The following is an 18,095-nucleotide window of genomic DNA, read 5'->3' as shown; positions in this document are numbered from 1 at the left end:
GACGCAGCTCAAAAAGCCAGCGCGCGCTGACCGAGATACGCTGTCGCAAGCGTGAGAAAGGACGAGACGACACGTCAAAGTAAAAACCATCCAATTCTTCACGCGTGTCGCCGTCCCGAACACATTCAAGGCGTTCGTTCTAAGATCCGTATCCACGCGTTTGACAGCACAGCTCAGTTTAGCGCGCCTGGCACTTACAGCGTGTCCGAAGGGCTCGCCCATAGCAACGCGAACTTTCGAAACAATCTGATCAGCGTCTCTGCAGTGCTCCGGTATCGCAGAACATTCACGGGATTCTCGAGATAGCGGCTTGCATTTACGCAAGGCTTGAACGAACAGCCTCCACAAGCGATAGCGATCGTTTCCCGAAGGCAGCCAGCATCCCTCAGAACTGCGACGCGACACGAAATCGCGGAGACCGCTCAAGCGTCGAAAAAAGTTAAATATCATCCGAATTACGGTGGCAACGTAAGCTACGGTGCTCGGAAGATCATCCAGCACATGTAGATGATACTTTTCGGGCATGCATTATGAATATCAAGTCGAGAAAACTTACCATTTGACCCACGCACGTTGAAGGTTCAAACAGGCCTTTGTCTGCACGGACGGGACGGAAAAGAATCCAGACTCCAGAAGCTGCTTGTGGCTTTTGATTAGACTTTGAATTGGCTGTGGCTTTGGATCGGACAAGTATATGACTGCGGCATATAGTTTCGGTTTCGACCCAACTCTACTGCAGTTTATATTTCGGTGGCCGGTGTCGCTAGCGTGGCCAGCCATTACTAGGGAGGCTCTAGTGAGGGTGGGCGCAACTCAAAACATGGAGAGCGTTTGCAATTTAATGGCGGCGCATGAGGGAGAGGATTTGAGAAAGGATATGCGCCAGTGTTGCCTGCACGAGAGCAGGCGCCCGCTCTGTTGGAACTCTGTTGCTCCATGCGCCTTTCCTCCTCTCGCCTCCCATTGCAAGCAACGAACGCCTTGGCGCAGCCTCTCTCGCTTCCTTCTCGCTCCGAGAATTGCAAACGCCGAGCGGAGAAAGCAAGGTTGCCAGACAAGCAGCAACGTCCAAGATGGCGGAATTTACCATTTTTCGCGTTAAAAAAATACTTAACCTATCGCAACAAAACTGGTGGCTATGGAAAAGTAATCATTTATACCTTGTGTAAATTATTCAAGCACCTTAATGGGCTTTTATGACCTGAGTTAGGAAAGAAAACGACCCTTTGGCCCATAGACTCCCAGCAAAATTTAGCAATTAAATGGCGTCCATCTCCCGTGATCGCCGATCTAGCAGTTGCACCCACCCTCACTTGAGCCTCCCTAGCCATTACTAGAGTTATCTTGTTCTCTACGCAGTTTGAAGTAAATTTTTTGGGCGAGCAGACATAATGTCCCAGCTTCCTCTCCTGCTATACGTTCCATGATAACCTTTGTTTGCTGACTGAAATCTACGTCAACTTATGTGCAAAAAAGAAAAAAAAAGGAGCAGGGTGTTCGACATCTTAATTTAACTTGACTTTTTTTTTATATGTGAGGATATGCAATATCTTAATTAATTAGTGGGTATTTGTTTTGAGTTTTTATGTTTTGCTTAAAAATTATTTGTATTTCCATCTTTTTTTTTTTGTCTGAAGCTTTGGTCGAGTTGCGGGGCTCAGTAACAGCGGGTTATTTTGAGATTTTCATACACCAGTGACGTAGGTAGAGGGGAGGAGGGGGGAGCTGTCAGGGGGGAGCCCTCTTCCTCCTGCCTCTTTTTCATCCTTGTCCCTCCTCCTCCTCCCTCCTCCCCCTTCTCCTCCTCCTCCCTCTCGCTTGGTGCTTTGCGGGAGACGTCCCATAATGCAGCACACGCGGCACCGCGGTGCATTATGGCACGTTTCCCATAATGCACCGCGCGGTTACGCCAACGGCGACGCGTCACGCCGACGCGTTACGGCTACCGTTACGGTCGCCGTCGGCGTAACGCTTTTTCGTTACGCGACGCAAAGGCGTGACGAAAAAGCGTTACGCGACGCTGACGTGTCACGAAAAAGCGCTACGCCGACGCATCACGAAAAAGCGTTATGCCGACGCGTTACACGACGCCGAGGTGTCACAAACAAGCGTTACGCCGACGCGTCACAAAAAAGTGTTACGCGACGCCGAGGCGTCACGAAGAAGCATCACGCCGACGCGTCACGAAAAAGCGTTATGCGGACGCCTTACGCGACGCCAAGGTGTTACGAAAAAGCGTTACGCGACGCCGAGGCCGGGGCGTCCCAAAAAAACGTTATGACGATGCGTTCCACGACGCCTCGGCGTCAGCGTAACGCTTTTTCGTGACGCCTCGGCGTCGCGTAACGTTTCCACGTAACGCTTTTTCGTGACGCGTCGGCGTCGCGTAACACTTTTTCGTGACGCGTTACGTAACACGTCGGCGTAACGCCTTTTTGTGGCGCGTCACGAAAATGTGTTACGCCAACGCTTTACTGCTACGCCGACGGCAACGCCGCTCAAGCCAGAAACGGACGCCTAAGAGCAGCGCTTGAAGATGAAAGAAACATCAATCAATTCAGGTTTTAAAGTCTGGTGGTTAAGGTTTTATAGGCAAAAATGCTTATGTGTCTAAATATTCCTAGTACATATGAAAGAATCCCGGCGATGTTGCCGCGACTTGGCTGGTGCAGTGCCGTCATTCGGTGGTTGCAAAACAGAGCCCGATATAGAACTTCATATATTTTCAGCACTACATTTTGGAAGCTGGCAGAAACGCCAAATGTTGCCGTCATGTGGCCGTCATGTAGCCGGGATGCAGCAATATCTTTTGGAAGCTGGCAGAAACGGTCAATGTTGCCGTCATGTAGCCAGGATGCAGCAATATCTTTTGGAAGCTGGCAGAAACGGCCAATGTTGCCGTCATGTAGCCGGGACGCAGCAATATCTTTTGTAACCTGGCAGAAACGGCCAATGTTGCCGTCATGTAGCCGGGATGCCGCAATATTGGTTGGACGCTGGCAGAAACGGCCAATGTAGCCGTCATGTAGCCAGTTTAGTGCCGGCATCATGAATGCTGGCTCTAGACTGGTCAAGCTGGGCCCATATGGGGCCACCTTAACCATGCTGAGACCAATGTCGGCACAATGTCTTGTGCTGCCTGGGAATCTTTTTTCCAAGTGAAGCCAGCTCCCAGCTATGAAAAAACGCGAAAAGCCTAGACAACGGCACCTAGTTTCCCCGATCCAAAAGGAGCGGAGTAATGGTGATGGATTTCGCCTTCGGACCCATTGGCTGGCGCGCGTTGACGAGCCTCCAAATTGGTCTCTGCCCGCGTCAGTTTCAACGACCACCGCCCCGTTGCGCTGCGTGTCCGTGCCGCGAGCACGCCTGTAACAAGAAGCGTCGAAGATCAGAGCTGCGAGGAGAGCTGGGAGACCGCTCGCCCCCACGGGCGACGCAAATACGCCGCAAACGAAACACGGGAGTGGAAGAACGGCACGCATGCTTTCGCATTCAGAACTCATAAGAAGTGCTTAGGTGTTTATGGAGCCTTTTTTTCATGGATGGGGCACAAGCCGGGACGTCGAGCTTTGCGAATGTGTATAGTGCCTTCGTATTTCTATTTGCGCTTATTTGGCATTGTATGGTTCGCAAGGACAAAAAGACGATATAACACCTTACAAACGTCTAGCACCCTATAGAGGTTTTAGCAAGGTAGATCACATACAGAAAACTTCAACATCACTCACCTTGAAACCGTGCACCACGGAATCAGATATCGGTCCTGGACACAATCATCGTGGTGAAAACCGTGATTTGGGGAAGCTGTTTTCTCTGTGTTATTAACAGCCCCGTTGGTGTTTCGAAAACGATACAATAATGGGGACACCTTGGGTTAACCGGATTTTTTTTCGTAAGTGCGTGCGAAAAATAGAAAAATATTTTTCATTCGCTCACCCTTCGACTTCAACCAATCGGCCGGAGCGATGTCGGTGAAAGTTACTGGTCGGTGCTTCCAAGCGCCATTGTTTCTTGTTTTTTCTTGCAAATAAACTTTTTATTAGATACATGGCTAGCCCTTTACGTAATAGCTCACAAGCTTGGTATAAAACTAGGACAGCTGAATTCTGTGACGTACATGGGAAATTAATACGCATTTCATATGGCGCGATTATAAGCTTCCTTCTACCTTTGTCAACGCGGGTAGATACACAATTCAATCATGTATCATAATCTCAATCTTAAGATAGGCTGCGCTGCGTATAGGGCGTGATTATAATCAGCACTTATCTTTAGTTCTGTTCATATTATCACCACCAACGGGGACAGCTGTCGGTGACAGGATTTGTATATGTTCGCACTTGTCACATGCCTGGGGTACTTGTTCTTTACATTTTACCCTTCCTTCGATTTCTCATTGAGCTTCAAGTTAAGTTTTTCTACTCTCCGTGCAAGCGCGTCCGGCTCTTGTTCACTACGAAGTTTTTGAAGGATTTAGTACTGCTAAAATGTGGCCGAGTTGGTTGTGCATTAAGAAGCGAAAACGTGAAGGACGTTCACAAATCTCTGTAATGCGAAATTACAACGCAGCTCTTGAGGAGAGGAGGGGAGGGTACGGAGTAGAGTGTATGCCCCTCCCCTCCTCCTCCCTTCATCCTCCACCTCCCTTCTCCTCCCCTAATCCTCCATCTCTCTTCCTCCTCTTCTCCTCCCGTTGAATTTCCTCGATAAATTTTTCTCTAAAATTAGCGCGGAATGTTTCCCGCTGAATTTAGCGTCTTAAATTGCCCCGCTAAGTTTAGCGAAACAAGTTTCCCGCTTAATTGAGCGGGTTAAGTTACCCGCTAAATTTAGTGGGAAAATTGATGTCACGGGACCTCAACACCAATTCAGATTTCTCGCTATAATTAGCGGGCAAAATGGCAACGCGCGACCCCTGAAGAAGAAACCGTGTTGGTTTTGAAACGTCGGGTTGCCTTTCATTTTTTGGCTGGAGATACATTTTCAGACTTTAACTCTCACCCAACCAGGCAGATATCTGTCGAATATGTTTACTTTCAAGCCAATTCGATGTCCCACTGAAATTAGCGCGGTGGTTACGCCGACGGCGACGGCGATGCCGACGCCGACGCCGACGCCGCGAAACACGAGAACGTGCGGCTAAGAGCTGCGCTTTAAAACAGCTTAAAGACGGACGGAGGACGAGCAGAAGTGCACAGGCAAAGCTTGTGCACTTTGAACAACCGTTCACACGAACGCTCGGTCAATCCAGTGCATGAACATTACAAGACGTCCAGTGACCATCTGTTGACTCAGAAACACGAAAGCAAAATGAGTTACAAGGACATCACCTCGCACCCTGCACGAACGGCCGTTTGGAATGCTTTTCTGTATGCTTCAGTGCACACTTCAGGCATACACCGATGGCGGCCAAAGTAGGACCGCACAGAGTCTTTGTTTCTTGCGAGTATTACATGATGACTAACAAGCGACTCCGCCATGGCGCATGCGCTACATCTTCACCGGTTCTCGATTCTGAATTCCCACAGTGCTCACACCAAGTGTGGGAAACGTAGACTTGCTTCTAAACAGCGCTTTGACCTATAGGTATGTCACCAAAGAAAAACACATGGACGTAATCTTTCCTTTGCGGGTAGAACCAGAACCGGAACTATCAAAATTCGGCCATTGACGCCGCGGTTGCTTTATTCGCGCGGCACCAAAACGTCTCTTGAGTCTGTAATAGTAACAAGTTTTAGCAACTTTGCATGAGACTTCTGTCGGTCGTTCGCTCTCTCTTTGACCAACTCGGGTATCTGGACGAAGGTCGCTCTAAATACCGTAGCTCTCGCCAGCGTCCCTTAAAGGACGCATGCAAAGGAAATAAACAATTTATTAAACATCCTGGTTGGGAGAGGAAGTCATAAAACGAATTTACAAAAGAAAACAAAAATTTTTAGAGCTATATTTACGGCGCGATACGAATTCGCAGATAGCGTCCGTGGGTGCCGCGGAAAAGTGGTCTCTATTTGTCACGTGACTGGTACATATTTGTCACGTGGTGCATGCGCTCTTTCGGAAGTTTCCTATTGCCTCTAAGAGTAACTTGTTCATCTTTGTTTGAAGTATAACAAATAATAAAGATTAATAGTTAACTTTTAGAGCCCAAAGTAAACTGCTGGAAAAACGCAAGCAGACGTGATAGACCTGTGCGCCTGTCAGATGACAGAAGCGCAGAAGCAGACGAACTTTTGCGGGGCGGCGACGGCGGCGTGGAGAAACGCGTTGAAGCGGCGTCGCACAGCACTCGGCGCGCGGCGGCGGCGTGACTTTGCGGCGACGGCGACACAGCGCGGCGGCGCACAGGCCTACCACGTGACCATAGGCGGCTCCCGCGGACGCCAACTACAAATTTGGTTTGCGCCGTAAATATAGCTCTAATTCTTTTCTTCGTTCTAAATTCGTTTTATAATATTCTTTTTCCATACAGCCTGATTAATTTGTTTTTCTTTGTATGTGTCCTTTAAGCTCATGATTTCTGGCTTGTTTAATTGCCAAGTTTGAGTACGCACTTTGTTACATGTCACTTAAGTTTTTTTGTAGTAGTAGATCGTCAGGGACTATCACTTCGTTCTCGTGGACATGCTTTCGGGCAAATTGACAGCGCTTACAGGACGCTTTAGCACAATCAGCGAGTGGTACCGCTCAATTGTGTCACGGCATCGCGTAGGCAATCACTCAGGCGGTCAGCCATCCAGTTGGGATCCCGAAATGTGTTATTAAAACATCGGACACTTTATAACTAACATCCTAGCCCCAGAAATTTGTCCTTTCACATGTCCGGGCATACAATTTTCTTGCCATGCGCATACCTTTTTGTTTCTACGGCAACATAAATAAGACATTGTGCACAAGCACTCAATAAGAATTAAATTGATGTGCAGCTAACTACAAAATATATTTCAAAATTTAGGCACTCATATGTTGTAAACAAAAAAAATGGATTGCAGAAAATATTAAGCAACACCCAAAGATGTATTGTAGAAAACAGAGTTGAATGTATGCTCCTGTAGTAGCCCTCAGAATATATCGATACTCCACTTCCGCCCAGGCCCGATCCAGCATGTCCGCATCAAAAACAAAACAAATTTCCGCATCCTCAAAAGGAGATAACACCACGTTAGGCAGCTTAAATAAACCTTTAGGTATTTTTTAACGTGGTGCTTCAAACCTCACCTTTCTACCTCTTTTGTGTTGATATTAGTCATAAAATCTGCATAAATATATTTTCCAGTAACCCTGTATACTCATCCTCCACAGAGATCCAAACACAAGACCACTTGTTCCGCTGACCAATGCTGCATGTCTGCGCCAGTTAGAATATTTTCAATGTCTACCACCTAGGCTCTTTGACCTACTACTACAGACACTCTCGAGTGCTCTCTAGTGCGTGGTGATGTTACAGGGAAGGGTGGTGATTTTTATTAAACATTATATTCTTCTTCGTTCCTCAGTAGTTCTCTTCAGGTTTTTTTTCTACAAATCTAAGTGATCGTTTCTTCAAAACTATGTTCCATACGCTATTCATCTTTGAAGATACATTAAAATTTTTTTTTTTTTCGTATAAGCATTAGACATAATATTTTTTGTCGATTACGTGAAATTTCATCACGTTACTGTTACTGCTTCCGAATGCCTGCTGTACTGCTACTTGATAATACACAATCTCAGTCTTATAATCGCATAAACTTGCCATGTATAATGCGAATCGTTTACAACCAGACAACTATATATACAATTAGTCTTAAACCTTTTTGTAGCTAGACAATCGTGTTTATTTCAATGTAAATCAATATGTTATTAAAATTACAGTTTTGTCTGTTTACAGCTGGACCAGGAGTAAAAACCAACGGAAGCATCTTTTTTGCGGAACTAAAAATTTTGGTTGACCAAGAGCACAGAAAGGCTTTCAAGACCAATGATGATTTAGCTGTCTACTTAGGAATCTGTATGGTATTGGTATGACACCCTCTTTCCCTGATTCCAGATAAGGGCAATGTTTTCTAGTTCAAGGTTCTGATGGGTATATAGTTACTATACAAAGAGTTTTTATGACTTATCGATATCTTTAAAAAAAAGCCGTGAAATCTACGCTTTTACATTCTGTGCAGCTGAGTTATTCGGCCAGAGGAACATGATATGGCGAACTAATTGTCAGGTTAAGTAAGATAATGGCATATAATTCGCTAATTGGCATTTACTTAGTGACAATCAACACATGGTTTTTACTAAAAATCCTGCTGAGTGTCATAGAAAACCACTAAGTCAGAAAATTTTAGAACTACTTGGAGCGCGTGCTTTGTTTTACTGGGTCCTAAAATGTCTGCACGGTTGTTTTTTGTCTCTTATATTCTGCGTTTTCACACTGCCAGCCTTGCGCTTGTCCCACAAGACGTAAACTAGCATAATACTGCTCTTCCACTGCGTTCACTCTTCCTAAACTTGACTGTCTAGTTGTTTTCAATGATACACAGCTACTTTCTTATCCCCCGGGGAGCGCCACCTTGTTTTGTTTGTGAAGTTTGCGTGAGAAATTTCCTTCGGAGTTTATGACGGCAAGGGTCATCGACGCCGGGCAGACTGGCGGATAGGGGCCGGGAAAAAGATGAGTGGCAGAACTCGGCCACACATTCCGTGCGTGGTATTGCGACAATGCGGGGAAAGGGTCATACTGGCGGCTGAGCTCGTTCCAACGTTATTTGGACCCTCGGGGAGCCCTCGAGGAAGGGAATGCTCCACTTGACTCCACGCTACCCGTAGACGGTGGCCCTGGCTGGCCCAGCAAGGCGGTATTCGGAAGGTAATCCTCTTTTTTGTTCGTTTTTTTCTAAATTTACCTTTCCTCTCTTACTTCCTCTTCGCCGCTAGGCGGAAAAGGCTAAACTCGTGCAGCGATACCATCATTTCTTTCTGGCGGCAGTGTGCTTGGTTCAACTTTTGTCTTTGGCATTGTATTCTCCGGCTATCGCCTACTCTTTGCTAGGTACACTCGAGATGTCCCCTTGTTGGGCTTCATGGTAGAGGGGTGAACTAAACTCTCGTTTAATGGGAACCGCACGCCAAACAATCCTGATCGAAGACAGAAACGGCTTCAGACCGCAGAAAGCGAAATAGTTGAACATAAGATAGAAACGTGGACAAAGTTTTAATGATGTCAGGCACCGATCCTGGTCTCCCACTAAGTAAAGCCTCGTCATCCTTTATTGAAAGAAAAAAAAATGAAAGCCGTTTACAACTCCCTGTAACGCCGAATTTGAGCGCAGCTCTTGAGGAGGAGGAGGGAAGGGTACTGGGGGGATCAGTTGACTTCGGAAGGGGGGGGGGTCACGTGACCTCGGGGGTCACGTGACCTGGGAGATCACGTGACCTCAAGGGGAGGGGTCACGTGACCTGGGGGGTCACGTGACGATGACGTCATCAGTGATGATGACGATGACGATGCGGATGCCGATTACGTCATTGGCATCCGCATCGCCATCGTCATCATGACTGATGACGTCATCGGCATCGTCATCGGCATCATCACTGATGACGTCATCGTCACGTGACCCCCCAGGTCACGTGACCCCCCCCCCCCTAGGTCCTCTTGAAGGAACTCGAGGTCCTCCCGAGGTCCTCCCGAAGGAGCCCGAGGTCCTCCCGAAGGAACCTGAGGTCCTTCCGAGGTCCTCCCGAAGGAACCCGAGGTCCTTCCGAGGTCCTTCCGAAGAAACCCGAGGTGCTTCCGAGGTCCTCCCGAAGGAACCCGAGGTCCTGGGGGGGTCACGTGACGATGACGTTATTAGTGATGATGACGATGGCGATGCGGATGCCAATGACTTCATCGGCATCCGCATCGCCATCGTCATCGTAACTGATGACGTCATCAGTGACGTCACTGGTGACGTCATCGGCATCCGCATCGTCATCGTCATCATCACTGATGACGTCATCGTCACGTGACCCCCCCCTAGGTCCTCCCGAAGGAACCCGAGGTCCTCCCGAGGTCCTCCCGAAGGAGCCCGAGGTCCTCCCGAGGCCCTCCCGAAGGAACCCGAGGTCCTTCCGAGATCGTCCCGAAGGACCTCGGGTTCCTTCGGGAAAATTTACCCATAATGCACCGCGCGGTTACGCCGACGGCGACGGCGACGACGACGCCGCTCAAGCCGGAAACGGGCGCCTAAGAGCTGCGCTTTAAAATTAACACCACTACGACTGTTTCAAACAGTAAGATAATTGTCTCGGTTGATGTTCTTTATAAAACATCTACTGAGAGTGCAAGCAAGACGAGCCTCGAAGCAAAAGCTCTCGGAAATAGTCCAGTCACTTTTGCGCCTCACCGCAATCTACACTCGTCAAAAGGGGGTCATCTCTGTGGACGACGTGCTAGACGTCCCAGTGAACAAAATTCTTGAGGGATTCAGAAATGGAAAAGTCACAAACAAATTACATTGAAGCACGTGTGGGGGGCCGCGAGGCCCTGCCACGTTATTTAAAGTGAGGACATAGAACGAGACAAGCGAACGACGTGTCTGCCTGTGATGGCGGCTTCAGAGCATTCCCTTGCACGCGCTCTCCGAGGCGCGTGCGCGTACTGCGCCTCGAGCCATCTCTTTTATTTTCATGAGAAGAATGGATCTGTGGGTGTGTTGCACCCTACAGATATGTCCCCCCTTAGCGAGGAGCCCCAACGAGCGATTAAAGAAAACGAAAAGAACAACGACAACTCACAATTAGGGCGCTAGCTCTGGCCATGAGTTTGTCCAATGAACTTGAGCAGACTTCCTGCGAGACTTCGGACTTTCCTCGCGCGTCTCACATGTGATGAGGTTCACGGGTGCGTGCTCGAGATGGGCTGGCTTTAGACGCTCGAGAGCGATGGTGTCTCGTCGTCCATTGATCTGTACAACGAAGCCACTTGGCTTCTTTTCCAGAACCGGGAACGGTCCCATATAGTGTGGTTGGAGCGGTTTCCGTCTGGCTGTTTGGCGCACGAACACATGCGTTGCACTGTACAAGTCCTGAGAGACGTAAGGAGTCTTGGCAGATACAGCGCACGTAGGAACTGGTCGTAGGTCTGCAAAAACCTCCTTCAGCTTTGTGGCGTAGTCTTCTGGCCTCGTGTTTGGAGACGGGTCGACCTCGAAAAAGTCCGATGGTAATCGGAGGGTCGTCCCATAGACGAGTTCAGAGGTTGCACAGCCGAGGTCCTGCTTCAACGCCGTTCGAACTCCGAGTAAGACGAGTGGAAGCTGTTGTACCCATTCCTTGGAGTTCGCGTGGGCCATGAGCGCGGACTTGAGGTGTCGGTGGAAACGTTCCACCAGGCCGTTAGACTGCGGATGGTATGCAGTTGTCCGAGATCTCGTCATGCCTAGGATTCGGGACAACTCGGTGAACAAGGTGGATTCGAATTGACGCCCTCTGTCGGTGACGATTTCAGATGGGCATCCGAAGCGCGCCACCCAGGACGAGACGAATGCCTCGGCGACGGTGGCTGCAGTCATGTCGGGCAATGGTGTAGCTTCCGGCCACCTTGTGAAGCGGTCGATACAGGTCAGGATGTATCGTTGCCCTTGAGATGTCGGAAGGGGCCCGACCAGGTCGATGTGGACCTTGTCGAAACGGGCATCTGGTGGCAGGAAGCTCGTGGATGAAGGCACGGAATGACGGTGAACCTTGGCTCGTTGACATGCCAAGCAGGTCCGCACCCAGTCACGCACTTCGGACTTCAGCCGAGGCCAAACGTAGCGATTGGCCACTAGCTTCTGTGTTGCCTTCACGCCGGGATGCGACAACGAATGAATGGCATCAAAAAGCGGCCTTCGTAGCGCCATCGGAACGAATGGGCGATGCGTTCCTGTGGACGTGTCGCAGACGATGGTGATGCCTCCTGGGAACTCAACATCCTCTAGCTGGAGAGAGTTGTTTGATGTGCGGAGCTGCTGTAGCTCCTCGTCGGATGCCTGATGACGAGCCAGCAACGTGATGTCGAGTTGCGAAGCAGGCGAAGGTACGGCGTCAATTCGGGTCACTACATCAGCGGGGACGTTTGATTTCCCTTTGATATGCCGGATGTCCGTCGTAAACTCCGACAAGAAGGCCAGCTGGCGGATTTCTCGAGGGGTATAGACAGAGCTTGAGTTGCGGATGGCGTAGGTGAGTGGTTTATGGTCCGTCCAGATGACGAAGGGGCGACCTTCGACAAAGTGTCGAAAGTGCCGGACGGCCAAGTACGCTGCCAGGAGTTCTCTTCCAAAGACGCTGTAGCGGGTCTGGGCGGGCTTTAACTTCTTGGAAAAGAAAGCTAGGGGCTGCCATTCACCGTCCACCTGTTGTTGTACGACCGCCCCAACAGCCGTAGCTGAAGCATCCGTCATGATCGAGGTTCTGGCATCGTGTTGTGGATGTCGCAGAAGTACAGCGTCTGCAAGTACAGTGTTTACTTCGCAGAAGGCTTGCTCCGCGTCTTCACTCTAAGGCAGGTTGGTAGTGGCACGTGCAGTCTTGGCTAGTAAAAAATCAAGAGGCTGGAGTAGCCTCGCGCAGTTCGGAATGAACCGGCGGTAAAAATTTACCAGGCCGAGGAACTGGCGAAGCTTTGTGATCGAGCTAGGTCTTGGAAAGTCCCTGATCACTTGCACTTTCGACGGCAAAGGTCTTGTGCCGTGTCGGTCCAGTCGATGTCCCAGAAACTCGAGTTCTGATCTCCCAAACTCACTTTTTGCGGCGTTGATGATGATGCCGTAGTCTGAGAGTCTTTGGAAAAGAAGACGGAGGTGGTTGGTGTGCTCCTCCGTTGTCGAGCTAGCGCCCAACAAGTCGTCAGCGTAGGCAAATACGAAGGGAAGCCCGCGCGTGACAGCGTCGATGAATCTCTGGAATGTTTGAGCCGCATTATTGAGGCCAAAGGGCATGCGGAGAAACTCAAACAGACCAAACGGAGTTGTAATAGCTGTCTTTGGGATATCTTCGTCAGCGACGGGGATCTGGTGGTACGCGCGGGTAAGGTCAACCTTCGAAAAAATGGTCGCGCCTTGGAGGTTGACAGTAAAGTCCTGAATGTTTGGGAGGGGGTATCTATCGGGCACTGTGCTCTTGTTCAGTGCGCGATAGTCGCCACACGGTCTCCAATCTCCGTTCTTCTTGGACACCATGTGTAGGGGAGACGCCCAGCTGCTTGACGAAGGTCGGATAATTCCAAGCTCGATCATGTGCTCAAATTCTTCGCGAGCGATGCGGAGTTTCTCTGGAGCCAGACGACGGGGTCGGAAGTGAACCGGTGCGCCCGTTGTTTTGATGTGATGGTGGACATCGTGCGAAACCGGTCTGGTCCAGTCAGGAGCTCGCATGAGGCTTGGAAAATCCTGGAGAGGAGGTCGGAATGGCCCGTCGATGTTAGAGCAGACTGACGCAAATCCTGCGGTGTCAGTTGTTGAGACGCCTTGCACGGAGAGTCGCGTTGTGGAGTCGAGCAGACGTCTCTCCTTGACGTCTACAAGGAGGCTGTGGTGTTGTAGGAAGTCAGCGCCGATGATCGCGTTGCCTACGTCTGCGACCAGGAATACCCATCGGTAGACTCGTCTGAGGCCAAGATTTATGGTGATGGACCGTTCCTTGTAGACGGGGATCGACGAGTTGTTCACAGCCCGAAGGTAGTAGATGGGCGTCTGTGATCGATCCGCGCGTTTTGTAGGAACAGCGCTTACCTCGGCCCCGTTATCGACGAGATAACGGGTTCCCGTAGTCCTGTCGGCGATGTAAAATAGGCGACTTCCTGGTAGGTTCTGACTACTCGTTGCCTCTATCGGTTGTTTGCTCCAGGAGCAGGGACGAAGGCAGTGCCGGGCGTCGGAGCCAAAGCGACGATGGTATACGCAGCCGTCCGCTGAACTTGCGGAGCGGGAACGGTCAGCATTTCTGCAACGAGATGTTGAATGTCCACGTTGTTGTTGAGTGCGTGGACGATCTCGCCGGTGAGTTGCCGCGGTAACACTCTCTTCCAACCGCTGGCAAAGCCGCTCGAGGTTGCCGTCAAACGATGGAGTGCCTGGCGGGGCAGGCATAGCTTCACTTCCGTCTTCTGCCGTCGATGTAACGCTGGCGACGGGTGGAGTGGCAACTTCAATAACGGCGTCTGCCAGGGCTGCGAGGCCTGTGAGGTCGAGAGCCGTAGCGGTGGCCAACACCCTCTGGACGTTGGTTGGGAGGCGCTGAATAAATAGCTCCCGCAGCAGAGCGTCGCCGATCGTGTTGGCGCGATCTCCAAGGAGCTGAGTCATTTGCCTTAGCAGCTGAGACGGACGTCGATCGCCGAGTTCTTCCGCCTAAAGAAGTTCTTGAAGGCGGGAGCGATCTGATGCCTCGGTTCTCTGCAGGAGAGCCGCCTTCAGCTGGTCGTAGGAAGCTGTGGCCGACGGTTGCGCAAGGGTGTAGTATACTTCGTCGGCTGCTGCCAGCGACAGCGCCGAGACGACATGATGATACTTGCTCTCCTGGCTTGTCACCCCGCTGAGATGAAACTGGGATTCAGCCTGCAGGAACCAGACCCTCGGGTTTGTCATAGTACGGCGGAAGTCGGACTGCAACCGATGAGATGGAAGCCGGGGATCCGGCCGCTGCTCTTTGGGGTTCGCCGTTGTCCATGGTCCTCGACCGGGTCAACAAATATGTGGGGGGCCGCGAGGCCCTGCCACGTTATTTAAAGTGAGGACATAGAACGAGACAAGCGAATGACGTGTCTGCCTGTGATGGCGGCTTCAGAGCATTCCCTTGCGCGCGCTCTCCGAGGCGCGTGCGCGTACTGCGCCTCGAGCCATCTCTTTTATTTTCATGAGAAGAATGGATCTGTGGGTGCGTTGCACCCTACAGACGTAATACTTACGTCCAAAGCACCTGACTCACCTTCACACATTAAGGTCGGCTTCCTAAGATGTGAGATTCGCGCATATATCCCGAACCCACTCAGATATTTCAAGTGCAAATACGGCAACCAAACTGCATCATGTCGAGTTCGCGATGTTTTGCAAAGCCATCCAGCAAGGACGAATATGCGAAATAGTGCTCTAACGATGAAAATAATCCCTGGAGAAGGGGAACAAGAGGGACAAAGGACAAACACAGATTTGTGTTTGTCCTTTATCCCTCTTGTTCCCCTTCTCCGGGGATTATTTTCATCATTCTTGTCCAGCTCGCTTGCAGCTTTGCATTTAATTGCATTCGAATAATAGTGCTATAGCTTTTTTCATGCAGAGGCAAACACCCGGCGTACTCGAGCCCCCCCAGCTCCCCATACTTTCAATACTACAAAGATTGTACGCCTTAAGGTGTTGCCTTTCGCGCAGAATCGCAACCTTCCGTTTGAGAGCGTCGGCGATTCATCGTGTGTTGAAAGTCGGAAGATGTGCTATCCGTGGTGTCTTTTATGTGTGACTTTTTCGTAAAAATATTTGAAGTTTAAAAACGCGAACCTAGCAGTGTACGAATAATATTAAATTTATTGGTAATATATGTATATATACATATCTGTTTATTTGTGGACATCATGAACGATAAATAGTCGCGCTTGATTTTCAGTTAAAATTATATTTTGGGCTGGACAGTTTCTTTGGAAGCTCAAAAGCTGGACTTCATAGAGCTGTCCTGTTCACTCAGTATTGACAGCAGGGTAGACGCTAAGTGTGTTTTAAGCCAATCGTGTCTCCAGTTAGGTTCACGTGCCTACAGTCTAGAAGCTGGTGATAGGGCAGAACCCGGCACCTGCCTCAAGCCCAAGGCCCACACATAGCATTCACTGCACTATCAACCTTATTTACAAGTGACCCAAGGTTGATAGTGTGTGCACTCCCGTTTTGGCCTTTCCTTCTGTCTGTTGCTCTCTCTCGTAAACTGAAAGCGTGGTAAAACGTGCGCCCTTGCCGAACCAATCAGCCGTAGATTGTTTATCGCTCGACTCCGCTCTCTGGGCGCGGCAAATGGCAGAAGCGTGGTCACGTGGTGTGACGTATGCCGCATCAGCCGTTGGCGATTTGGAATGCCTGCTGCCGGACCTAGTTTGGCGTGTGTTGCGCCCTGCGTGGCTGCTGCGGATTTTGTTTCTACAGTAAATTCGAAAAGTCCTACCCGTGTATCGGCAACAAGCGATTTCTTCAAAGAAGCCCAAGAATATTTTTTGATGCGTTTAGCGTTCGGTTTTACGAATGACAGCTTGTGCTACATCGTGTTGAATCTTCACGGGCACCTTCCCTCTCATATTTGTGCTTGAGTGGTTGTCATGCCCGTGTGAACATATATCTCGGATTACACCTTTCTAGTCCCGTATCGTCAACGTAGTGCGTTGCAACCTACTTCGCGACAATTTATCGCTTTTCTACAAGTGCTCTTCCAGATTACCTCTAGAATTAGGCCTTGTCTATCTGCTGGCAGCCGGGAGAATAATCTCTCCGAAATTCTACTAGCAGTCACCTGCCTTTGGCCGTCTGAAATCATGTCACAACTGCAGGTAGAATACTGTATTTTTATTCTCCCTGCGTGTCGTGATAACAGGTTCCACGGCCACCTTTTCGTGGATACACGTTTCATGGAAAGGCGTTTTGTCAACATTAACGTTTTATCGACATTCGTTACGCGAATGTCAATAATCCTGCTTTTCCTGGGAATTAAGTTGAGCGAAATCAGGAGTGGCGTAAAGCGCAGCTCATGCAAAAAATATTAAAAGTGGGTACATGCTCAATATCCAATTTGTATTTTTCTTATACAAACCAGAAGTCACTTTTGGTAGATGTTTCTAGAAAACAAGAATATATATAAAGGTTGCTTCATTTGATTAGGACATATCTGGCCTTATATAGGAGGCAGATATGCCCCTATTTGGCAGACCCACAAGTCGATATATAAAAGTTGGGCATATCTCGCCACACACCTTGTATAAACTGGTGTGCTTTATATAGGTCTAGATATGCCATTTTCGTAAGGAATGGGACCTGACTGAAGGCAGGCAAAGTGGCTTACAGCGCTTTTACTTTTGGTAGGATAATCTCGTTTAACTGGAGAGGTAAATAAGATTTTTTGTTTTGGTTGAAAACGCCTCATCTGACTATTTTAGGACATGAAAAGCATTCGACCCGACTCGGAGACACAGCACTTTGAAATATCTGGTAGTCTTAAGAAATAGCGGTTGGATGTCATATTTATTAGAAATTTCTTAAGAAACAGGCTTTTTGTGTGAAAATAGTGAATACCCTCTTCAATGTATAGCCCAAACAAATCGAGGTACCCCATAGAAGTGCACTTAGCGTAACCCTCTACTGCATAAACGTTAATTAAATATCTAAGTGTCTTCCCGGAGACATGTTTCAGAGTATTTGCGTTGACGACTTCCGAACATAATTCAGGTCGCGCTGCTTATCTACGGGTGCGAAAAGGTCCAACTGACCCTAAAAGGGCTTGGCCTCTGGGCCCAAAACAATGGTTTTAAGCAGTCTAATCTTGTTTTCGGATGACAAATAGTTAGGGACAAAACAAAACAAAAAAACATTTTTTAATTAGAGTTATTTTGTTATTTTTATCTATCCGTCTAAACCTAAACACATAACTATCATGCTCGACGTTGCACATGCGACATTTCTAACTCTTCCCATCTTCCTAAACTTCCGCGAGTGTCGCAGCGTTAGAAACCGGCATTTTAAAAGTTAAAAGCGATATGTTGCGAATATGGGACACACACTTTCATGAAAAGCTGGCTTCAAGTGATTTACAATATTATAACTATCTCTTCTGGTGAAGTCTCAGCAGCCTTTGCATTCGTCTCCAAGCACAAAGTGGTGGCTTGCAGAGAAAGTAAGAGCACAGCGTTACCGCCTTCATTTCAACAATGCGTTTTGGAGGCTTGCGCTGACGAGGCCTCAAAACCGAATCATGCGTATCGTGACAGTGCCCGATACTGCCCAATCTTTTTTTACACCATTTCTGCAAAACATCACTGTAAAATTGCCAGTAAACGCACAAACATCACACCGACACAGTTACCTTGTAGAATATCGCTTTATTTAATAATTGTGTCAATATGCAATTAA

General features: G+C 48.9%; 1 pseudogene; it reads left to right on the top strand.

Annotated features, from left to right (window-relative positions):
- The window catches only part of LOC115309935, a 110,553-nt pseudogene that overhangs the window by 69,536 nt on the left and 22,922 nt on the right, over window positions 1-18,095 (top strand).

Source organism: Ixodes scapularis, unplaced genomic scaffold (genome assembly GCF_016920785.2).
Source record: "Ixodes scapularis isolate PalLabHiFi unplaced genomic scaffold, ASM1692078v2 PGA_scaffold0__279_contigs__length_252992795, whole genome shotgun sequence".
NCBI lineage: Eukaryota > Metazoa > Arthropoda > Arachnida > Ixodida > Ixodidae > Ixodes > Ixodes scapularis.
This window is presented reverse-complemented; position numbering and strand designations above follow the sequence as displayed.